The 5,000-nt window shown below is 53.4% G+C and overlaps 1 protein-coding gene across 1 annotated transcript in view; it reads left to right on the top strand.

Moving 5' to 3' along the window:
* Positions 1–5,000, top strand: part of EPHB4 (EPH receptor B4) — a 66,214-nt gene that overhangs the window by 35,016 nt on the left and 26,198 nt on the right.

Below are 5,000 nucleotides of genomic sequence, written 5' to 3' on the forward strand. Positions count from 1 at the left end.
CTCTCTCACTCCATCTCTTCCTCTCCCTCTCTCTCTCTCTTCCTCTCTCTCTCTTCCTCTCCCTTTCTCTCTCTCTTTCTCTCTCTTCCTCTCTTCCTCTCCCTCTCTCTCTCTCTTCATCTCTCTCTCTCTTCCTCTCTCTCTCTCTTCCTCTCTCTCTCTCTCTCTCCTCCTCTCTCTCTCTTCATCTCTCTCCCTCTCTTCCTCTCTCACTCCATCTCTTCCTCTCCCTCTCTCTCTCTTCCTCTCCTCTCTCTTCATCTCTCTCTCTCTTCCTCTCCCTCTCTCTCTCTTCCTCTCTCTCTCTCTCTTCCTCTCTCTCTTCCTCTCTCTCTTCCTCTCTCTCTCTTCATCTCTCTCCCTCTCTTCCTCTCTCACTCCATCTCTTCCTCTCCCTCTCTCTCTCTCTTCCTCCCTCTCTCTCTCTTCCTCTCTCTCTCTTCCTCTCCCTTTCTCTCTCTCTTTCTCTCTCTTCCTCTCTTCCTCTCCCTCTCTCTCTCTCTTCATCTCTCTCTCTCTTCCTCTCTCTCTCTCTCTCTCTCTCTCTCTTCATCTCTCTCCCTCTCTTCCTCTCTCACTCCATCTCTTCCTCTCCCTCTCTCTCTCTCTTCCTCTCTCTCTCTCTCTCTTCTCTCTCTCTCTTCATCTCTCTCTCTCTCTCTTCCTCTCTCTCTCTCTCTTCCTCTCTCTCTCTCTCTCTCTCAGACCAGCGGGGCTGGGTGAGGTCTCTCTCTCCCCACCCCACAAGCAGGCTGGGGGAGGCTGAAATACCCAGGAATGCCAACTATCCAGAGGTGACCTGTCATCAGCCCAGGCCGTGGGGAGGGGCGGGGAAGGAAAGACCCAGAAGGCCGAGGGGAGGGGAGGTCTCCCCTCCCCCGGAAGACACCCCCCACCAGAAGCACCAGGCCTTGGTGGAGGGGCACAGGGGGGGGAGGGAGGAGTCCCATCCCTAGGACCTTCCCCAAGAGAGAGAGGGGTCCAACTCTTTGAACCGAAGGGGGCCGTTCTCCAGCAGCCTGGCTCTGGGTTCAAGTCCTTGGAGAAGGCTTTGGGGGGGTTCGGGGAGGGCGGGGAGGGGTCTTAATGGGTTGGCGGCCCCCTTGGGAGAGGGGCTTAGGTAGAAGAAGGGGCCTGTGTTGGGCAGGGTTGGAAGGGTAACCTCCTTCTCTTCCTCCCTTTCTCCCTCTTTCTTTCCCTCCCTCTTTCCCTCCCTTTCCTTCTTCCCTCCCTCTTTCTCTCCCTTTCTGTTCCTCCCTCTTTCTTTCCCTCCCTCTTTCTCTCCCTTTCCTCCCTCCCTCTTTCTCTCTCTTTCCTTCCTCCCTCTTTCTTTCCCTCCCTCTTTCTCTCCCTTTCCTCCCTCCCTCTTTCTCTCTCTTTCCTTCCTCCCTCTTTCTTTCCCTCCCTCTTTCCCTCCCTTTCTTTCCTCCCTCCCTCTTTCTCTCTCTTTCTTTTCCTTCCTCCCTCTCTCTTTCTCTCCCTTTCCTCCCTATCTCCCTCTTTCTCTCCCTCCCTCTTTCTCCCCCTCTCTCTTTCCTCCCTCCCTTCCTCTTTCTCTCCCTTTCCTCCCTCCTTCCTCTTTCTCTCCCTCCCTCTTTCTCCCCCTCCCTCTTTCTCTCCCTCCCTCTTTCTCCCCCTCCCTCTTTCTCTCCCTTTCCTCCCTCCCTTCCTCTTTCTCTCCCTTTCCTCCCTCCCTCCCTCTTTCTCTCCCTTTCCTCCCTTTCTCCCTCTTTCTCTCCCTCCCTCTTCCTCCCTTTCTCCCTCTTTCTTCCCCTCCCTCTTTCCCTCCCTTTCCTCCCTCCCTCCCTCTTTCTCTCCTTTCTTTCCTCCCTCCCTCTTTCTCTCTTTCTTTTCCTTCCTCCCTCCCTCTTTCTCTCCCTTTCCTCCCTCCCTCCCTCTTTCTCTCCCTTTCCTCCCTCCCTCCCTCTTTCTCTCCCTTTCCTCCCTTTCTCCCTCCCCCTTCCCTCCCTTTTCTCCCTCCCTCTTTCTCTGCCTTTCCTCCCTTTCTCCCTCTTTCTCTCCCTTTCTTTCCTCCCTCCCTCTTTCTCTCTTTCTTTTCCTTCCTCCCTCCCTCTTTCCCTCCCTTTCTTTCCTCCCTCCCTCTTTCTCTCTTTCTTTTCCTTCCTCCCTCCCTCTTTCCCTCCCTTTCTTTCCTCCCTCCCTCTTTCTCTCTTTCTTTTCCTTCCTCCCTCCCTCTTTCCCTCCCTTTCCTCCCTATCTCCCTCTTTCTCCCCCCTCCCTCTTTCCCTCCCGTTCCTTCTTCCCTCCCTCCTTCTCTCCCTTTCCTTCCTTCCTTCCTTCCTTCCTTCCTTCCTTCCTTCCTTCCTTCCTCCCCTCCCTCCCTCCCTCCCTCCCACTGGAGGTTTTAAGAAGAGCGTGGGCAGCCACGCGACAGGGGTCTCCCGTTTGAGCCGGGGGTTGGGCTAGATGACCTCCAAGGCCCCTTCCCAACTGGTGTTATTCTGTTAACAACTCTTCTTTCACTGACTTGAAGTTACAAAGGCACTTGAAGAAAAAAAAAAACCAACTTACGGTCGTTTTTCCCACTTAACGACCTTCCCTTCGTCGTGGTATCGAAACTCGGGTGCTGGCCCACCGCCTCGTACTTACGACGGTCTCGAGGTGCCAGGGTCCCCCTCTCTTGCGACCTTCTGACCAAGCGAAGTGATGGGGGAAGGGGGGGAAGTGAACAACGGTCTTGCTTAGCGACGGAAATATGGAGCTCATTTGGGTCGTAAACCGAGGACTGAGCCCGTCGCTAAGGGAGACCTGTGCAGAGAGCCCATCGCTAAGGGAGACCCGTCGCTAAGGGAGATCTGTACTGAGCCCGTCGCTAAGGGAGACCTGTGCAGAGGGAGGTCTGCCCCCTTTTACGACTCTTCTTGCCACGGGCGTTAAGCCAATCGCCCCAGCTGGCAAATGAGTCCCACGGTCCTTAAGCGAACCCAGCTCCCCCCGCCCCCGCCCTCATCCAACGGTCGCCGAAGCCTGACCACCCCCCCCCACCCCCATCCCAGAGACGCTGCGACCGTCATAATGATGAGTCCGTGGCAAAAGCATCCAAATTTCCATCACCGTGCCCGGGATCAGAATTCCTATGGCGGTCATAAGTCTGAATCGCGGCCGTAACTCACCTATTTTCCCCCTCCCCAGTTCTGTGGTAAAGTCCGACCCTTTGATTAACCGTTCGTAAATCGAGGATCAACCTTTCAAACCGAAGGACCGGGGCAGACAGGAGAGCAGCGTTCCAATATTTGAGGGAAGGCGGGGGGGGTTGGACTGGATGACCTTCAGGGTTCCTTCCGACTCTTCATCTATTCAGGATGGATCTCGTTGTTGAGGTTGTGGGAGCTTCATCCCTGGAGGCTTTTCAAGAAGAGATTCGACTCCAATCTGTTAGAAATGGTGTTAGGGTCTCCGGCTTGGGCCGGGGGTTGGACTGGATGACCTCCAAGGTCCCTTCCACCTCTGTTAATCTCTCTTCTTCCTTCCTTCCTTCCTTCTTTCCTTCCTTCCTTCCTTCCTTCCTTCCGTTCCTCCCTTCCTTCCTTCCTTTCCTTCCTTCCTTCCTTCCTTCCTTTCCTTCCTTCGTTCCTTCCTTTCCTTCCTTCCTTTCCTTCCTTCCTTCCTTTCCTTCTTTCCTTCCTTCCTTCCTTCCTTTCCTTCCTTCCGTTCCTTCCTTTCCTTCCTTCCTTCCTTCCTTCCTTCCTTCCTTCCTTCCTTTCCTTCCTTCCTTCCTTCCTTTCCTTCCCGTTTCCTTCCTTTCCTTCCTTCCTTTCCTTCCTTCCTTCCTTTCCTTCTTTCCTTCCTTCCTTCCTTCCTTTCCTTCCTTCGTTCCTTCCTTTCCTTCCTTCCTTCCTTCCTTCCTTCCTTCCTTCCTTCCTTTCCTTCTTTCCTTCCTTCCTTCCTTTCCTTCCTTCGTTCCTTCCTTTCCTTCCTTCCTTCCTTCCTTCCTTCCTTCCTTCCTTCCTTCCTTCCTTCCTTTCCTTCTTTCCTTCCTTCCTTCCTTCCTTTCCTTCCTTCCTTCCTTCCTTTCCTTCCTTCGTTCCTTCCTTCCTTCCTTCCTTCCTTCCTTCCTTTCCTTCTTTCCTTCCTTCCTTCCTTCCTTTCCTTCTTTCCTTCCTTCCTTCCCTTCCTTCGTTCCTTCCTTTCCTTCCTTCCTTTCCTTCCTTCCTTCTTTCCTTCCTTCCTTCCTTCCTTCCTTTCCTTTCCTTTCCTTTCTTTCTTTCTTTATTTCATGATGTAGAGTCTCCGCTTTGGGAGGAGATGCGGGGGTCAGACTGGATGACCTCCAGGGCCCCTTCCGACTCTGATTATCTGTTATCTCTTATATCCTATTCCATTCTATGTTATAGTCTATTCCATGCTTATTTCTACTCTGTTCTATTCTACATTCTACTCTATTCCATTCTTCTGTTCTATATGGGGTTGGACTGGATGACCTCCAGGGTCTCCTTCCGGCTCTCTTTGTTGTTCTGTGAGTCAGAAATTGTGTGGGGAGCTTCCTCCCTGGAGGCTTTTCAAGAAAGAGCCTGGACTGCCCAACGGTCCGAAACGGGGGTCGGGTCTCCCCGCTTGGGAAGGAGGAGTTGCGGGGGTCAGACTGGATGACCTCCCGGGGTCCCTTTCCGACTCTTTTATGATTCTGTTATTAGAGAAATTGTGTGGGGAGCTTCCTCCCTGGAGGCTTTTCAAGAAAAAGAGCCTGGACTGTCCATCGGTCCGAAACGGGGTCAGGTCTCCCCGCTTGGGGAGGAGGAGTTGCGGGGGTCAGACTGGATGACCTCCCGGGGTCCCTTTCCGACTCTTTTATAATTGTGTTATTAGAGAAATGGTGGGAGCTTCATCCCCGGAGGCTTTTCAAAAAAAGAGCCTGGACTGCCCATCGGTCCGAAACGGGGTCGGGTCTCCCCGCTTGGGAAGGAGGAGTTGCGGGGGTCAGACTGGATGACCTCCCGGGGTCCCTTTCCGACTCTTTTTATGATTCTGTTATTAGAGAA

The sequence above is a fragment of the Pseudonaja textilis genome, unplaced genomic scaffold (genome assembly GCF_049901715.1).
Source record: "Pseudonaja textilis isolate UNSWEBS1 unplaced genomic scaffold, rPseTex1.2 PTEXSCF23, whole genome shotgun sequence".
Lineage (NCBI taxonomy): Eukaryota > Metazoa > Chordata > Lepidosauria > Squamata > Elapidae > Pseudonaja > Pseudonaja textilis.